The sequence below is a fragment of the Pseudophryne corroboree genome, chromosome 2 (genome assembly GCF_028390025.1).
Source record: "Pseudophryne corroboree isolate aPseCor3 chromosome 2, aPseCor3.hap2, whole genome shotgun sequence".
In the NCBI taxonomy this organism is placed as follows: domain Eukaryota; kingdom Metazoa; phylum Chordata; class Amphibia; order Anura; family Myobatrachidae; genus Pseudophryne; species Pseudophryne corroboree.
The window spans coordinates 256435193-256456314 of record NC_086445.1 but is presented as its reverse complement, the minus strand read 5'-3'; positions in this window follow the sequence as shown (position 1 = coordinate 256456314).

Sequence of the window (21122 nt, the reverse complement as noted above, 5' to 3'; positions counted from 1 at the left end):
CAACATGTACTTACACCATACATACTCTGCACCCCCCCCCCCCCCGTACATACACTATACATTCTCTGCACATCCCTGTATTCAACATGTACAGACACCATACATACACTACACCCCCCCTGTACATACACTATACATTCTCTGCACATCCCTGTATACATGTACATACACCATACATACCACCCCCCTGTACATACACTATACATTCTCTGCACATCCCTGTATACAACATATACATACACCATACATACTCTGCACCCCCCCTGTACATGCAGTATACATTCTCTGCTATCCCTGTATACAAAATGTACACACACCATACATACTCTGCACCCCCCCCCCCTGTATATACACTATACATTCTCTGCTATCCCTGTACAACATGTACACATACACCGTACATACTCTGCACCCCCTCCTGTACATACACTATACATTCTCTGCTATCCGTGAATACAACCTGTACATACACCATACATACACTGCACACCCACCCCCCTGTACATACACTATACATTCTCTGCTATCCCTGTATACAACATGTACATACACCATACATACTCTGCATCCTCCCCACATACACTATACATTCTCTGCACATCCCTGTATACAACATGTACATACACCATACATACACTGCACCCCCCCCGTACATACACTATACATTCTCTGCTATCCCTGTATACAACATGTACATACAATATACATACACTGCACACCCACCCCCTGTACATACACTATACATTCTCTGCTATCCCTGTATACAACATGTACATACACCATACATACTCTGCACCCCTCCTGTACATACACTATACATTCTCTGCACATCCCTGTATACAACATGTACATACACCATACATACTCTGCACCCCCGCCCCCCCCACAGACACATACACTATACATTCTCTGCACATCCCTGTATACCACATGTACTTACACCATACATACTCTGCACCCCCCCCCCGTACATACACTATACATTCTCTGCACATCCCTGTATTCAACATGTACAGACACCATACATACACTACACCCCCCCCCTGTACATACACTATACATTCTCTGCACATCCCTGTATACATGTACATACACCATACATATCCCCCCCCCTGTACATACACTATACATTCTCTGCACATCCCTGTATACAACATGTACATACACCATACATACTCTGCACCCCCCCTGTACATGCACTATACATTCTCTGCTATCCCTGTATACAAAATGTACATACACCATATATACTCTGCACCCCCCCCCTGTACATACACTATACATTCTCTGCTATCCCTGTATACAACATGTACACATACACCATACATACTCTGCACCCCCTCCTGTACATACACTATACATTCTCTGCTATCCCTGAATACAACCTGTACATACACCAACATACACTGCACACCCACCCCCCTGTACATACACTATACATTCTCTGCTATCCCTGTATACAACATGTACATACACCATACATACTCTGCATCCTCCCCACATACACTATACATTCTCTGCACATCCCTGTATACAACATGTACATACACCATACATACACTGCACCCCCCCCCCGTACATACACTATACATTCTCTGCTATCCCTGTATACAACATGTACATACAATATACATACACTGCACACCCACCCCCTGTACATACACTATACATTCTCTGCTATCCCTGTATACAACATGTACATACACCATACATACTCTGCACCCCTCCTGTACATACACTATACATTCTCTGCACATCCCTGTATACAACATGTACATACACCATACATACTCTGCACCCCCCCCCTGTAAATACACTACACATTCTCTGCACATCCCTGTATACAACATGTACTTACACCATACATACTCTGCACCCCCCCTGTACATACACTATACATTCTCTGCATATCCCTCTATACAACATGTACATACATCATACATACACTACACCCCCCTGTACATACACTATACATTCTCTGCACATCCCTGTATACAACATGTACATACACCATACATACTCTGCACACCCACCCCCCTATACATACACTATGCATTCTCTGCTATCCCTGTATACAACACGCACATACACCATACATACATACTCTGCACCCCCCGTACATACACTATACATTCTCTGCACATCCCTGTATACAACATGTACATACACCATACATACTCTGCACCCCCCTGTACATACACTATACATTCTCTGCACATCCCTGTATACAACATGTACATACACCATACATACTCTGCACCCCCCCCCCCTGTAAATACACTACACATTCTCTGCACATCCCTGTATACAACATGTACTTACACCATACATACTCTGCACCCCCCCCCCCCCCTGTACATACACTATACATTCTCTGCACATTCCTCTATACAACATGTACATACATCATACATACACTGCACCCCCCTGTACATACACTATACATTCTCTGCACATCCCTCTATACAACGTGTACATACATCATACATACACTACACCCCCCTGTACATACACTATACATTCTCTGCTATCCCTGTATACAACACGTACATACACCATACATACATACTCTGCACCCCCCGTACATACACTATACATTCTCTGCACATCCCTGTATACAACATGTACTGTGCTACACCATACATACTCTGCACACCCACCCCCCTGTACATACACTATACATTCTCTGCTATCCCTGTATACAACATGTACATACACCATACATACATACATACATACATACATACATACTCTGCACCCCCCCGTAATACACGATGCATTCTCTGCTATCCCTGTATACAATATGTACATACACCATACATGCATTCTCTGCACACCCACCCCCCTGTACATACACTATACATTCTCTGCTATGCCTGTATACAACATGTACATACACCATACATACATTCTCTGCACCCCCACCCCCCTCTACATACACTATACATTCTCTGCTATCCCTGTATACAATAATAATAATAATAATAATTTTATTTATATAGCGCTCTTTCTCCAATAAGACTCAAGGCGCTTAACAGATACATAGCATAATATAGTACAGAGAATAATGAAGTACATTTTCATAAAATACAGAAGCATGAAGATACTAAAAGGGACATTATGGAAATGCTTGAGTAAACAGAAAAGTCTTGAGTCTACTTTTGAAGGATTCTATAGTTGGGGCCTCTCGCACTGTGCGGGGAAGTGAGTTCCATAGAGTCGGAGCCGCATGACTAAAAGCTCGACCCCCAGATGAATTACGGTAGATTCTAGGTACTGCTAAAAGTCCTTCATCTACAGATCGCAGCAATCGAGTGGGGCAGATTGGGGTCAGAAGCTGTTTCAGGTACCTTGGGCCTTGGTCATGTAATGCTTTGAAACTCAGTAAGCCAATCTTGAAGATGATTCGCCATCGTACAGGCAGCCAGTGAAGGGAGTAGAGGATAGGTGTTATGTGGCTAGAACGGGGCTGGTTGGTTAATAGCCTGGCAGCTGTGTTTTGCACCAGCTGTAAGCGCTGCAATTCTTTTGCTGGTAGACCAAGGTAGGGGGCATTACAGTAGTCTAAACGAGATGATACAAATGCATGTATGACTTTTGGCATATCATCTGAGGGAATTAAGTGCTTGATTCTGGCTATGTTCCTCAGGTGAAAGAATGAGGATTTGTTTGTGGCTGATATCTGATGTTTAAGTGTCAAGCCACCATCCAGGACAACGCCAAGATTCCGCACACGATCACTGGTCTGTAATTCTGAATCCCCGAGTGTAAGTCCAGTTGGTTGGCTATGCTGCAGTCTTGTCCTTTGATGTTGTGGTCGTATCATAAGGACCTCTGTTTTATCCGGGTTCAGTCGCAGCCAACTGGCGCTCATCCACTCCTGTAGTTCAGCTAGACAGCCATTTAGGGTTGCTATTGGGTTATCAGTGCCCGGAGCAAAGGACAAGTACAGTTGTGTATCATCTGCATAGCAGTGGTAGACCAGGCCATGGCGCCTGATTATTTCACCCAATGGGAGCATGTATACTGCAAAAAGCATGGGGGATAGTATAGAACCTTGTGGGACACCACATGGCAATGGCACTGGTGGTAATGAGTATAATCCAGATGATACTCTCTGTGACCTGCCTGTGAGAAATGATTTAAACCAGCTTAGGACTGTGCCATCCAGACCACAGAAATGTATCAGTCGCTCAATCAGAAGCCCATGGTCCACGGTATCAAATGCTGCCGAGAGATCCAGAAGGATTAATATTGAACAGTCACCGCTGTCTTTTGCCTTCAGAAGATCATTTAACACACACACCAGGGCTGTTTCAGTGCTATGTCTTCTCCTGAATCCTGATTGAAATGGATCATAAATATCATGGGTTGTCAGGCGGGTTTCCAGTTGAATGTGGCAAACAAGAGATTTCTGTGATATCCACAAATTGGCGCAAGGGAAAATGCAGCCAGGTGGGAACCTATGACTCGAGAATGGATATAACCCCTTAATCCAACAGAATATACGTGAATAAAAACAACAATTGAGTCAAAGGCTTCCTTTGGCGCATAGGAAAAAATTGAGGAATAATTGGAACTTTCCTCAATTATGTAGTGTAACGTATTGTTAGGCGTACCCCCACTCACGCTGCAATGAGGTGGGTTAATCTCATCAAGGTATCTTTAATTTTCTAATATCAAAAAGATCTTGGATGGCGTACCCCAACTCACACGATAATGGGAATCTGGACTCCTATCAAGGTTTCTTTAAGGTGTCTTCTAACGATAATTTATGCAGGTGTGTTCTCCATATATGATGACATCATTTACATGCGGAAAACGACAAAAAGAATATCCAATGTATAGAATTTTCTATACCATACACTACATATAAACTATGCAATTATATGCTGTTATAGGGATATTTGTATGTACCACCACTAAGTGATTCCTTCACCAGATTGTAAATGAGGCAAGCGTACCCCTCACTCACACAGAGATTTGATGTATAACTCGTATAAAGGTATCTTTGTGTTAAAGAAAGGGTATGTATCTCATGGGCGTACCCCAACTCACACGTGAAGAAATGGATGGAATCTCATCAAGGTATCTTTATCTGGTCTTAACGACACACCCACACTCACACAGGGATTTGATGTATGACTTCTAAGGTGTCTTTTTGTGCAGAAGAAAAGGATGAATATGTCTTATGGGCGTACCCCAACTCACACATCAAGAAGCAGATTGAATCCCATCAAAGGTATCTTTATCCTGTCCTTATATCAACACTTTATGCAAGGAAGATCCTCTGTATCAATCTTTTAGGAGTGTCTAACTCCAAGGCATAAATCCCAAAATGAAAAATTCAGAGAAGGAGAATCTTTATGTGACATATGGGTTCCAAAGACATCGGTAACAACAATGTTCCAAAAAAAAAAAGATTTTATTGAAAACCATAAAATATTTTATGTCCAACAAAAATTGATATATGGCCTATTTGATATCAAAAATTGTTTACATCCAAGAACATGAATACATGAATGGAGTTAAAAAATGTATATCCAATAGAATATAAAAGTTCAAAAAATAAAAAATAGAATAAAAATTCAATAAAAATTCCGATTGAAAGAAATGGCTACTCACACAGGGATCTGTCGACGCGTTTCGGTCTCCTGGACCTTTTTCAAGACATGACCTTCTGTGTGAGAAGCCAGCTATTTATGATGCCTGTAGCCAATTGTCTCCCAACCGGAAGTCAAAAAACCGGAAGTGACCTCATTACTAGTAATTTACATTTTCATTAAAAATTACATTATACATAGAGAGACAGAACAAATATGGTCCCTATTGTTAAACCAAAGGTGTGTCTTATTATTATAAACATATTGTGATAAAAGAGAGGATCTATCTTTCCCATTCTACGATACAATGTCGCTATGAATTATGGGAAATGTAGTACCACAAAGATGACGTTACTCCTTGTTTGCTGAATTAGTCTAAGTGGAATTATCACATATTGTAATGTCCAGGTGGCGTATGCATATGGTAATCTTATTATTCAAAAGTTCTCCCCAGTTTTGGAGAAATTGAAGACCCGATATTTCGCCGCTTGGCATCTTGGGAAATGTAGTCTCACAAGATCGTGGGTTGCCGCGGCGTCATAAAGCTGGAACCGGAAATCGTCAAACAGTCTCACTTCCCTTCTATGAATGACGGGAAATGTAGTTCTTTGATTAACCTTCGCGCATGCGTTCTTGCCTCTCTTTCCGGGACGTCATACTCCTCCGTTCTCTGTAGTATTAAAAACTTTGGTTTTTCTCTCTCTCTGAATTTTGCGCATGCGTTTTTGCAATTTATCTCCTTCATTGACGTTCAAAAGCATTTGTATTATGCACGGCCGCCTCCATCATCAATACTTGTTGGATGATTCGGGTTTCTTTTGACATTTTCATATGGCCGGTAATATTTCAATGACGGAGAAAAAATAAATAAACAGATGGATTATTACTAGTGTATAGAGAAAAATTTAAAAAGATAACCATATTATTAAACTGATATTTTGTAATAGATGACATTGATTATAATTAAAAATGACATTCAATATTACTGGAAGATTTGCATAGAAAAAGGTAAATAAAGTAAAATGAACATATACATGGCAGGGAAATTTTCATAGAAACCACTTCAATTCAAAATCTGAATTGAGACCACTGGGAATTAAAGTTTTGCATTGATAAATTAATTTCATTTCTGCTTTTGCTAGAGCTGCAGATGAATCTTTGTTTCTCACATTTGGTTTAATCACTTTTAACCCATAGAAACCCGTTATTCCTGACGGGCAACAGTTGTGATGTTCTTTAAAATGTGTGGATAATGAGTGCGTTAATAACCCCTTTTGTATATTTCTGAGATGTTCACCTACACGAATCTTAAGGGAGCGAGATGTGCGGCCTATATAATAAAGACCACAGCTACAACCTATGGCGTATATCACATTCTTTGTATCGCATGTGACAAAATCCACTATTTTAATGATTTGGTTGTTAATACATATCTCATTGATCTTATTCGCTCCTTTAGTGTTTTTACATCCCAAGCAGTTCAGGCATCTATAAAACCCATTTGATGTTATTTTTGAATTTAAAGTAGAATATGGTAAACAGCTTGATACTAACGCTGATTTAATGTTGGGGGCCTTCCGATATATATGGATAGGTTTGTCAGGTATTAATGAACCAATGGATGGATCTCTTTTTAAAAGATTCCAGTGTTTTTTGAAAATATTTTCTATCTTTTTATGATGGGTGCCATATTCAGAAATAAAAGCCCATTCAAATTTGTTATCTTGTTTAGATTTTTTGATGTTCTTCTTTAGTAGTTCATTACGTGGAACTGCATTCGTCTCATTTCTGGCTCTTACTATGGTATCTTTAGAATAGCCACATGCGGTGAATCTTTCCTCCAATCTATTAGCTTGAGACTGGAATGTCGCATCATCGGTGCAATTTCTCTTGATACGTTTAAATTGACCCACTGGAATCGATTGGAGCCAGTTTTGATGATGGCAGCTATCTGATGGAATGTAACACTGGGAATCTGTAGGTTTTGTAAAAGTCTTGGTATTCAATTTGCCTTTTTCTACATAAACTGTGATGTCTAGAAAGTTGACCTCTTGTTGACTTATTTCGAAACTCAGATTAATATTTCTATTATTGTTATTGAGTTTGCTACAAAATAAATTCAAGGAATCAAGATCTCCTTTCCAAATGAAAAAGATATCGTCTATGTACCGAACATAGGACACTAGGTTCGCGCCGTGGGGATTATTGGACCATATGTTGTCCAGTTCCCACGCCCCCATGAAAAGGTTGGCGTAACTCGGCGCGAACCTAGTGCCCATTGCTGTTCCTGTTTTTTGTATGTAAAAATTGTTTTTAAACAAAAAGAAATTGTTGGTTAATATAAAATTAATCCCCTCCAAAATTAATTCTTGTAACTTCTCATCTAAATCGGAAAGTGTTAAGAAATATTTCACTGCTTCAACACCTTGTGTATGATCGATTATGGTGTAAAGTGAACTTACATCCGCAGTAACCAGGAAGAAATTGTCTTCCCATACTTGTTGATCTAAATGAGTCAAGAAATCACTGGTGTCCTTTAGGTGGGATTTATTAAGCAACACCAGAGGTTGTAGATAAAAATCTATAAATTTGGACAGATTGGCCGTGATTGAATTAACCCCAGAAATTATAGGCCTTCCCGGGGGATTTTCGACATTTTTATGCACCTTTGGGAGTATATAAATCACTGGTGTGATAGGGCTTTCATTAACAATGAATTTAGCTTCTTTAGTTGTAATGGTTCCATTCTTCTCATAAATGCTAATAAGAGCTTTAAGTTTAGTAATTGTGGTCTCCGTTGGATCATTCCTGAGACTTCTATAAGTTACCATGTCCTCTAATTGTCTCATAATCTCTGACTCATATTTATTTATGTCCATTAGGACAATGCCACCCCCTTTGTCAGCCGGTTTTACTATGAGGGATTTATCATTTTTAAGATCTTGTAATGCCTTACGTTCTTTGAATGTAAGGTTAGATCTACTTTTGTGATTTTTCTTTAGTTGTTCTAGGTCCTCTATTACCAGTGCCCCAAATGTTTCTATGAACGGGCCTTGAATATACTTCGGGAAAAAGATGGATTTAGGTCTAAACGGGGTTGATTGTGTTTGTATTTCTAACTCCGTTTCTTTATGAGTTTGGTTTGCAAAGAACTTTTTTAAAGTTAGTTTCCGTAAAAATCTTTGCACGTCCAGATACATGTCAAAGGTCTCCGGAATGTAGCTCGGGGCAAATTTTAGCCCTTTTTCCAGTACTGTACTTTCTTTATCGGTAAGAACATGGGAGCTCAGGTTAAATATTTTAACTTTTGGTATAGTTAATTTCTCAACATTGGACTGTACTGTCTGTTTCTTTTTATTTTTACATTTACGTTTTTTTCTTTTTCCTTTTGGTAGGAGTTTTGCAGGCTTTATTTTTCCACCCCGTTTTCCCCTATATCTCCTATGTGTTACCTGTAACGGACTGGTGGCCTGTCCTTCCCCAAAAAACGAGTAGAACGTCTCAAACTATTGAGGGGAGAGAACTGATTGTTGAGAGGCACTGGTTCTATGTCAAAATGGAGTGATCTTTCCCTAGGTTCCCTGAATTGTGCACCCCTCCACTCAGGTGTCCGATTGCTATACGTCCTATTCAAATGTTGATCACCCGAGGGTTCCCATCTCTGTTTTCTGAAGGGGGATCTTATTTCTTCCCTTCGGGATGAATATGCAGGGGGGCTTCTCTCTCTAGGGGGTTTCCTTCCTGCAGGGGGTATGGAATTTTTTGGTCTTCTATTGGTCTTATAAGGTTTTTTTCTAGGTGTTGGATCTTGTATTTCTTCATCTAATCTATCCTCCTGGTTATTCAGTTCCAATGATTCCTTGTTGTCTTTCTTGTCCCTTTGGTATTTCCTAACTTTTTTCTCTATGATGAATTTTTGTGTTTTTTTTAAGTTTGATTCAATACTGCTTTCCAGAGTTTTATATTCATTTGAATTGATGTAGGGGTCTACCAAGGATTTATATATGGCTATATCACCATTTAATTTTTCCAATTCCCCTTTTCTCTCTTTAATGATTAGATTCATCAAAGAAAGGGAGCATGTTTTTACGATGTCATCCCATTCTTTTTTGAAACCATCACTGGATGAGGTAAAGGTGGAGGTTTTATTGATTCTTAGTCCCCTTGGAATGAGACCTTCCACTAGATATTTTTCTAAGGTCATCACCTCCCACCATATTTTACACTCTTTAGTTAAAATTGATGATAATTTATTCATCATTCCCTCTAAGTTATCATCATGGAGGTCATTGTTTGTAGATTGTATACCAAACGCTCTCTCCAGTATAACATTTCTCTGATCTCTCCAGGAAAACATGCTACTGGAAGATGAGCTAGAAAAAATGGAGTGCAGCCAAAAAAATGTAGAATTCACAGAAAGAGGGGTTAAGGAGATAGTTCAATGTGGCAAACAAGAGATTTCTGTGATATCCACAAATTGGCGCAAGGGAAAATGCAGCCAGGTGGGAACCTATGACTCGAGAATGGATATAACCCCTTAATCCAACAGAATATACGTGAATAAAAACAACAATTGAGTCAAAGGCTTCCTTTGGCGCATAGGAAAAAATTGAGGAATAATTGGAACTTTCCTCAATTATGTAGTGTAACGTATTGTTAGGCGTACCCCCACTCACGCTGCAATGAGGTGGGTTAATCTCATCAAGGTATCTTTAATTTTCTAATATCAAAAAGATCTTGGATGGCGTACCCCAACTCACACGATAATGGGAATCTGGACTCCTATCAAGGTTTCTTTAAGGTGTCTTCTAACGATAATTTATGCAGGTGTGTTCTCCATATATGATGACATCATTTACATGCGGAAAACGACAAAAAGAATATCCAATGTATAGAATTTTCTATACCATACACTACATATAAACTATGCAATTATATGCTGTTATAGGGATATTTGTATGTACCACCACTAAGTGATTCCTTCACCAGATTGTAAATGAGGCAAGCGTACCCCTCACTCACACAGAGATTTGATGTATAACTCGTATAAAGGTATCTTTGTGTTAAAGAAAGGGTATGTATCTCATGGGCGTACCCCAACTCACACGTGAAGAAATGGATGGAATCTCATCAAGGTATCTTTATCTGGTCTTAACGACACACCCACACTCACACAGGGATTTGATGTATGACTTCTAAGGTGTCTTTTTGTGCAGAAGAAAAGGATGAATATGTCTTATGGGCGTACCCCAACTCACACATCAAGAAGCAGATTGAATCCCATCAAAGGTATCTTTATCCTGTCCTTATATCAACACTTTATGCAAGGAAGATCCTCTGTATCAATCTTTTAGGAGTGTCTAACTCCAAGGCATAAATCCCAAAATGAAAAATTCAGAGAAGGAGAATCTTTATGTGACATATGGGTTCCAAAGACATCGGTAACAACAATGTTCCAAAAAAAAAGATTTTATTGAAAACCATAAAATATTTTATGTCCAACAAAAATTGATATATGGCCTATTTGATATCAAAAATTGTTTACATCCAAGAACATGAATACATGAATGGAGTTAAAAAATGTATATCCAATAGAATATAAAAGTTCAAAAAATAAAAAATAGAATAAAAATTCAATAAAAATTCCGATTGAAAGAAATGGCTACTCACACAGGGATCTGTCGACGCGTTTCGGTCTCCTGGACCTTTTTCAAGACATGACCTTCTGTGTGAGAAGCCAGCTATTTATGATGCCTGTAGCCAATTGTCTCCCAACCAGAAGTCAAAAAACCGGAAGTGACCTCATTACTAGTAATTTACATTTTCATTAAAAATTACATTATACATAGAGAGACAGAACAAATATGGTCCCTATTGTTAAACCAAAGGTGTGTCTTATTATTATAAACATATTGTGATAAAAGAGAGGATCTATCTTTCCCATTCTACGATACAATGTCGCTATGAATTATGGGAAATGTAGTACCACAAAGATGACGTTACTCCTTGTTTGCTGAATTAGTCTAAGTGGAATTATCACATATTGTAATGTCCAGGTGGCGTATGCATATGGTAATCTTATTATTCAAAAGTTCTCCCCAGTTTTGGAGAAATTGAAGACCCGATATTTCGCCGCTTGGCATCTTGGGAAATGTAGTCTCACAAGATCGTGGGTTGCCGCGGCGTCATAAAGCTGGAACCGGAAATCGTCAAACAGTCTCACTTCCCTTCTATGAATGACGGGAAATGTAGTTCTTTGATTAACCTTCGCGCATGCGTTCTTGCCTCTCTTTCCGGGACGTCATACTCCTCCGTTCTCTGTAGTATTAAAAACTTTGGTTTTTCTCTCTCTCTGAATTTTGCGCATGCGTCTTTGCAATTTATCTCCTTCATTGACGTTCAAAAGCATTTGTATTATGCACGGCCGCCTCCATCATCAATACTTGTTGGATGATTCGGGTTTCTTTTGACATTTTCATATGGCCGGTAATATTTCAATGACGGAGAAAAAATAAATAAACAGATGGATTATTACTAGTGTATAGAGAAAAATTTAAAAAGATAACCATATTATTAAACTGATATTTTGTAATAGATGACATTGATTATAATTAAAAATGACATTCAATATTACTGGAAGATTTGCATAGAAAAAGGTAAATAAAGTAAAATGAACATATACATGGCAGGGAAATTTTCATAGAAACCACTTCAATTCAAAATCTGAATTGAGACCACTGGGAATTAAAGTTTTGCATTGATAAATTAATTTCATTTCTGCTTTTGCTAGAGCTGCAGATGAATCTTTGTTTCTCACATTTGGTTTAATCACTTTTAACCCATAGAAACCCGTTATTCCTGACGGGCAACAGTTGTGATGTTCTTTAAAATGTGTGGATAATGAGTGCGTTAATAACCCCTTTCGTATATTTCTGAGATGTTCACCTACACGAATCTTAAGGGAGCGAGATGTGCGGGCTATATAATAAAGACCACAGCTACAACCTATGGCGTATATCACATTCTTTGTATCGCATGTGACAAAATCCACTATTTTAATGATTTGGTTGTTAATACATATCTCATTGATCTTATTCGCTCCTTTAGTGTTTTTACATCCCAAGCAGTTCAGGCATCTATAAAACCCCTTTGATGTTATTTTTGAATTTAAAGTAGAATATGGTAAACAGCTTGATACTAACGCTGATTTAATGTTGGGGGCCTTCCGATATATATGGATAGGTTTGTCAGGTATTAATGAACCAATGGATGGATCTCTTTTTAAAAGATTCCAGTGTTTTTTGAAAATATTTTCTATCTTTTTATGATGGGTGCCATATTCAGAAATAAAAGCCCATTCAAATTTGTTATCTTGTTTAGATTTTTTGATGTTCTTCTTTAGTAGTTCATTACGTGGAACTGCATTCGTCTCATTTCTGGCTCTTACTATGGTATCTTTAGAATAGCCACATGCGGTGAATCTTTCCTCCAATCTATTAGCTTGAGACTGGAATGTCGCATCATCGGTGCAATTTCTCTTGATACGTTTAAATTGACCCACTGGAATCGATTGGAGCCAGTTTTGATGATGGCAGCTATCTGATGGAATGTAACACTGGGAATCTGTAGGTTTTGTAAAAGTCTTGGTATTCAATTTGCCTTTTTCTACATAAACTGTGATGTCTAGAAAGTTGACCTCTTGTTGACTTATTTCGAAACTCAGATTAATATTTCTATTATTGTTATTGAGTTTGCTACAAAATAAATTCAAGGAATCAAGATCTCCTTTCCAAATGAAAAAGATATCGTCTATGTACCGAACATAGGACACTAGGTTCGCGCCGTGGGGATTATTGGACCATATGTTGTCCAGTTCCCACGCCCCCATGAAAAGGTTGGCGTAACTCGGCGCGAACCCAGTGCCCATTGCTGTTCCTGTTTTTTGTATGTAAAAATTGTTTTTAAACAAAAAGAAATTGTTGGTTAATATAAAATTAATCCCCTCCAAAATTAATTCTTGTAACTTCTCATCTAAATCGGAAAGTGTTAAGAAATATTTCACTGCTTCAACACCTTGTGTATGATCGATTATGGTGTAAAGTGAACTTACATCCGCAGTAACCAGGAAGAAATTGTCTTCCCATACTTGTTGATCTAAATGAGTCAAGAAATCACTGGTGTCCTTTAGGTGGGATTTATTAAGCAACACCAGAGGTTGTAGATAAAAATCTATAAATTTGGACAGATTGGCCGTGATTGAATTAACCCCAGAAATTATAGGCCTTCCCGGGGGATTTTCGACATTTTTATGCACCTTTGGGAGTATATAAATCACTGGTGTGATAGGGCTTTCATTAACAATGAATTTAGCTTCTTTAGTTGTAATGGTTCCATTCTTCTCATAAATGCTAATAAGAGCTTTAAGTTTAGTAATTGTGGTCTCCGTTGGATCATTCCTGAGACTTCTATAAGTTACCATGTCCTCTAATTGTCTCATAATCTCTGACTCATATTTATTTATGTCCATTAGGACAATGCCACCCCCTTTGTCAGCCGGTTTTACTATGAGGGATTTATCATTTTTAAGATCTTGTAATGCCTTACGTTCTTTGAATGTAAGGTTAGATCTACTTTTGTGATTTTTCTTTAGTTGTTCTAGGTCCTCTATTACCAGTGCCCCAAATGTTTCTATGAACGGGCCTTGAATATACTTCGGGAAAAAGATGGATTTAGGTCTAAACGGGGTTGATTGTGTTTGTATTTCTAACTCCGTTTCTTTATGAGTTTGGTTTGCAAAGAACTTTTTTAAAGTTAGTTTCCGTAAAAATCTTTGCACGTCCAGATACATGTCAAAGGTCTCCGGAATGTAGCTCGGGGCAAATTTTAGCCCTTTTTCCAGTACTGTACTTTCTTTATCGGTAAGAACATGGGAGCTCAGGTTAAATATTTTAACTTTTGGTATAGTTAATTTCTCAACATTGGACTGTACTGTCTGTTTCTTATTATTTTTACATTTACGTTTTTTTCTTTTTCCTTTTGGTAGGAGTTTTGCAGGCTTTATTTTTCCACCCCGTTTTCCCCTATATCTCCTATGTGTTACCTGTAACGGACTGGTGGCCTGTCCTTCCCCAAAAAACGAGTAGAACGTCTCAAACTATTGAGGGGAGAGAACTGATTGTTGAGAGGCACTGGTTCTATGTCAAAATGGAGTGATCTTTCCCTAGGTTCCCTGAATTGTGCACCCCTCCACTCAGGTGTCCGATTACTATACGTCCTATTCAAATGTTGATCACCCGAGGGTTCCCATCTCTGTTTTCTGAAGGGGGATCTTATTTCTTCCCTTCGGGATGAATATGCAGGGGGGCTTCTCTCTCTAGGGGGTTTCCTTCCTGCAGGGGGTATGGAATTTTTTGGTCTTCTATTGGTCTTATAAGGTTTTTTTCTAGGTGTTGGATCTTGTATTTCTTCATCTAATCTATCCTCCTGGTTATTCAGTTCCAATGATTCCTTGTTGTCTTTCTTGTCCCTTTGGTATTTCCTAACTTTTTTCTCTATGATGAATTTTTGTGTTTTTTTTTAAGTTTGATTCAATACTGCTTTCCAGAGTTTTATATTCATTTGAATTGATGTAGGGGTCTACCAAGGATTTATATATGGCTATATCACCATTTAATTTTTCCAATTCCCCTTTTCTCTCTTTAATGATTAGATTCATCAAAGAAAGGGAGCATGTTTTTACGATGTCATCCCATTCTTTTTTGAAACCATCACTGGATGAGGTAAAGGTGGAGGTTTTATTGATTCTTAGTCCCCTTGGAATGAGACCTTCCACTAGATATTTTTCTAAGGTCATCACCTCCCACCATATTTTACACTCTTTAGTTAAAATTGATGATAATTTATTCATCATTCCCTCTAAGTTATCATCATGGAGGTCATTGTTTGTAGATTGTATACCAAACGCTCTCTCCAGTATAACATTTCTCTGATCTCTCCAGGAAAACATGCTACTGGAAGATGAGCTAGAAAAAATGGAGTGCAGCCAAAAAAATGTAGAATTCACAGAAAGAGGGGTTAAGGAGATAGTTCAATGTGGCAAACAAGAGATTTCTGTGATATCCACAAATTGGCGCAAGGGAAAATGCAGCCAGGTGGGAACCTATGACTCGAGAATGGATATAACCCCTTAATCCAACAGAATATACGTGAATAAAAACAACAATTGAGTCAAAGGCTTCCTTTGGCGCATAGGAAAAAATTGAGGAATAATTGGAACTTTCCTCAATTATGTAGTGTAACGTATTGTTAGGCGTACCCCCACTCACGCTGCAATGAGGTGGGTTAATCTCATCAAGGTATCTTTAATTTTCTAATATCAAAAAGATCTTGGATGGCGTACCCCAACTCACACGATAATGGGAATCTGGACTCCTATCAAGGTTTCTTTAAGGTGTCTTCTAACGATAATTTATGCAGGTGTGTTCTCCACGGCGCGAACCTAGTGTCCTATGTTCGGTACATAGACGATATCTTTTTCATTTGGAAAGGAGATCTTGATTCCTTGAATTTATTTTGTAGCAAACTCAATAACAATAATAGAAATATTAATCTGAGTTTCGAAATAAGTCAACAAGAGGTCAACTTTCTAGACATCACAGTTTATGTAGAAAAAGGCAAATTGAATACCAAGACTTTTACAAAACCTACAGATTCCCAGTGTTACATTCCATCAGATAGCTGCCATCATCAAAACTGGCTCCAATCGATTCCAGTGGGTCAATTTAAACGTATCAAGAGAAATTGCACCGATGATGCGACATTCCAGTCTCAAGCTAATAGATTGGAGGAAAGATTCACCGCATGTGGCTATTCTAAAGATACCATAGTAAGAGCCAGAAATGAGACGAATGCAGTTCCACGTAATGAACTACTAAAGAAGAACATCAAAAAATCTAAACAAGATAACAAATTTGAATGGGCTTTTATTTCTGAATATGGCACCCATCATAAAAAGATAGAAAATATTTTCAAAAAACACTGGAATCTTTTAAAAAGAGATCCATCCATTGGTTCATTAATACCTGACAAACCTATCCATATATATCGGAAGGCCCCCAACATTAAATCAGCGTTAGTATCAAGCTGTTTACCATATTCTACTTTAAATTCAAAAATAACATCAAAGGGGTTTTATAGATGCCTGAACTGCTTGGGATGTAAAAACACTAAAGGAGCGAATAAGATCAATGAGATATGTATTAACAACCAAATCATTAAAATAGTGGATTTTGTCACATGCGATACAAAGAATGTGATATACGCCATAGGTTGTAGCTGTGGTCTTTATTATATAGGCCGCACATCTCGCTCCCTTAAGATTCGTGTAGGTGAACATCTCAGAAATATACGAAAGGGGTTATTAACGCACTCATTATCCACACATTTTAAAGAACATCACAACTGTTGCCCGTCAGGAATAACGGGTTTCTATGGGTTAAAAGTGATTAAACCAAATGTGAGAAACAAAGATTCATCTGCAGCTCTAGCAAAAGCAGAAATGAAATTAATTTATCAATGCAAAACTTTAATTCCCAGTGGTCTCAATTCAGATTTTGAATTGAAGTGGTTTCTATGAAAATTTCCCTGCCATGTATATGTTCATTTTACTTTATTTACCTTTTTCTATGCAAATCTTCCAGTAATATTGAATGTCATTTTTAATTATAATCAATGTCATCTATTACAAAATATCAGTTTAATAATATGGTTATCTTTTTAAATTTTTCTCTATACACTAGTAATAATCCATCTGTTTATTTATTTTTTCTCCGTCATTGAAATATTACCAGCCATATGAAAATGTCAAAAGAAACCCGAATCATCCAACAAGTATTGATGATGGAGGCGGCCGTGCATAATACAAATGCTTTTGAACGTCAATGAAGGAGATAAATTGCAAAGACGCATGCGCAAAATTCAGAGAGAGAGAAAAACCAAAGTTTTTAATACTACAGAGAACGGAGGAGTATGACGTCCCGGAAAGAGAGGCAAGAACGCATGCGCGAAGGTTAATCAAAGAACTACATTTCCCGTCATTCATAGAAGGGAAGTGAGACTGTTTGACGATTTCCGGTTCCAGCTTTATGACGCCGCGGCAACCCACGATCTTGTGAGACTACATTTCCCAAGATGCCAAGCGGCGAAATATCGGGTCTTCAATTTCTCCAAAACTGGGGAGAACTTTTGAATAATAAGATTACCATATGCATACGCCACCTGGACATTACAATATGTGATAATTCCACTTAGACTAATTCAGCAAACAAGGAGTAACGTCATCTTTGTGGTACTACATTTCCCATAATTCATAGCGACATTGTATCGTAGAATGGGAAAGATAGATCCTCTCTTTTATCACAATATGTTTATAATAATAAGACACACCTTTGGTTTAACAATAGGGACCATATTTGTTCTGTCTCTCTATGTATAATGTAATTTTTAATGAAAATGTAAATTACTAGTAATGAGGTCACTTCCGGTTTTTTGACTTCCGGTTGGGAGACAATTGGCTACAGGCATCATAAATAGCTGGCTTCTCACACAGAAGGTCATGTCTTGAAAAAGGTCCAGGAGACCGAAACGCGTCGACAGATCCCTGTGTGAGTAGCCATTTCTTTCAATCGGAATTTTTATTGAATTTTTATTCTATTTTTTATTTTTTGAACTTTTATATTCTATTGGATATACATTTTTTAACTCCATTCATGTATTCATGTTCTTGGATGTAAACAATTTTTGATATCAAATAGGCCATATATCAATTTTTGTTGGACATAAAATATTTTATGGTTTTCAATAAAATCTTTTTTTTTGGAACATTGTTGTTACCGATGTCTTTGGAACCCATATGTCACATAAAGATTCTCCTTCTCTGAATTTTTCATTTTGGGATTTATGCCTTGGAGTTAGACACTCCTAAAAGATTGATACAGAGGATCTTCCTTGCATAAAGTGTTGATATAAGGACAGGATAAAGATACCTTTGATGGGATTCAATCTGCTTCTTGATGTGTGAGTTGGGGTACGCCCATAAGACATATTCATCCTTTTCTTCTGCACAAAAAGACACCTTAGAAGTCATACATCAAATCCCTGTGTGAGTGTGGGTGTGTCGTTAAGACCAGATAAAGATACCTTGATGAGATTCCATCCATTTCTTCACGTGTGAGTTGGGGTACGCCCATGAGATACATACCCTTTCTTTAACACAAAGATACCTTTATACGAGTTATACATCAAATCTCTGTGTGAGTGAGGGGTACGCTTGCCTCATTTACAATCTGGTGAAGGAATCACTTAGTGGTGGTACATACAAATATCCCTATAACAGCATATAATTGCATAGTTTATATGTAGTGTATGGTATAGAAAATTCTATACATTGGATATTCTTTTTGTCGTTTTCCGCATGTAAATGATGTCATCATATATGGAGAACACACCTGCATAAATTATCGTTAGAAGACACCTTAAAGAAACCTTGATAGGAGTCCAGATTCCCATTATCGTGTGAGTTGGGGTACGCCATCCAAGATCTTTTTGATATTAGAAAATTAAAGATACCTTGATGAGATTAACCCACCTCATTGCAGCGTGAGTGGGGGTACGCCTAACAATACGTTACACTACATAATTGAGGAAAGTTCCAATTATTCCTCAATTTTTTCCTATGCGCCAAAGGAAGCCTTTGACTCAATTGTTGTTTTTATTCACGGGTTTCCAGTTGATTTGCAACGACTTTCTCAATAACCTTTCCTAGGAAAGGAAGGTTTGATACCGGTCTGTAGTTGGTCATGCAGTCGGGATCTAAATTAGGTTTTTTAAGAAGCGGTCTAACGATTGCTTCCTTTAGGGGTTCAGGAAAAATGCCTGTCTGCAAAGAGCATTGAACAATTTTTGTAAAGACAGGACCAATTATATCCATACAACCTATTAGAAGCTTGGTTGAGGCTGGGTCCAGATCACAGGTGGTGGGACGCAAAATCTGAGCAATTTCAGCAGTGTCCTTTACATCCACTGGATCAAAGCTGGTCCATGAAGGCAGGTAGCTTATATTGGCAGGCTTTGTAGTTTGGCACTCCTTTGATGGCACTGTGGAGATTCCAGCCCGGATGGTGGATATTTTATCTGCAAAGAAGTTTGAAAACTCGTTGCATCTTGCCTGGGAGAGGGTCTCATCAGTCTGCAGGCATGCTGGCTTGCAAAGCATCTCCACTGTGCGGAAAAGTTGAGCTGGCCTATTGTTTGCTGCTGTGATCTCATTTGACAGGAACTGTGCTTTCTTACGAGTGATTGTCGATTGATATTCTTCGTTATGCTTTATTAGTTTTATTTTATCATCCACTAGGTTAGTCTTCCTCCATCGTCTTTCCAGTCTACGCCCCCTTTTCTTGAGCTCACTAACACTGTTGTCGAACCATGGAGCTTGACGTTGTGGTTTACGAGGTCTTAAACGCACAGGGGAGATAATATCAATTGCAGCCATAACATTCCTATTATAATAACGGACTAGGGAACAGGGATCTTCACAGGCACCCAGTATAGCAGAGAGATCCAGATTTGCTGCAAGAGCCTGGGGAGTCATACCCCTCCTTGGACGATACCTGGTCAACTCTACGGGCAGAGATCTTATTTGAGGGGTTGCAACTGAGAACCAGAGGGAGTAGTGGTCTGACCAGATGACTGGGTTTATTTTTAGGTCAGTGACTTCTAATCCAATCTGAAAGACAAGGTCGAGAGTGTGACCACTTTTATGTGTGGCAGAGGGAATGACCTGTGTGAAGCCCAGACCATTCATTGTGCACAGGAGGTCTTGGCCAAGGCGTGAGAGCTCATCATCCACCCATGCATTGAAATCCCCGAGGATGAGCCATCTTTGATGTTCCAGAACCAGGCCATCAACAGTGTCTGCCATTTCTTGTAGAAATATCTTTCCATCTACAGGTGGCCGGTAAATGAGAAGTACTCTGAAACCTAATCCTGTCGAACTCCGGGCAGCAATGCACTCAAATGAGCGAGTAGTTTCAATAGGGTGGACCCTAAGTTTAAGTTCTTTTTTGAAGCAGATAGCCACCCCGCCACCCCTGCGGTCCAGTCTTGGGTTGTGGATGACAGAGTAGTTTGTTGGTACTGCAGCCTCCAATATAGGTGCTGCATTTTCATCTAGCCAGGTCTCTGTAATATAGGCTAGATCTGCAGATTCAATAAGGTCAGCAATTGTTGCAGTCTTGTTTCTTATAGATCTGGCATTACAAAGGACTGACCTGATTGGGCATACCAGAGGGCCTTCAGTTTTCTTTATGTTAAGTGCAGGAGCTCTGGGTATGGGGGTCACAAAGTGAGAGTTGACAGTTCTGTCCTTCCAAACACAGGGCCGTCTTTTGGGTATCACTTCTATTTGATTGTTCTTTGAGTATGGGGGTGAGCAGGTGGGCAAAGGACTTAGATGGTTACCAG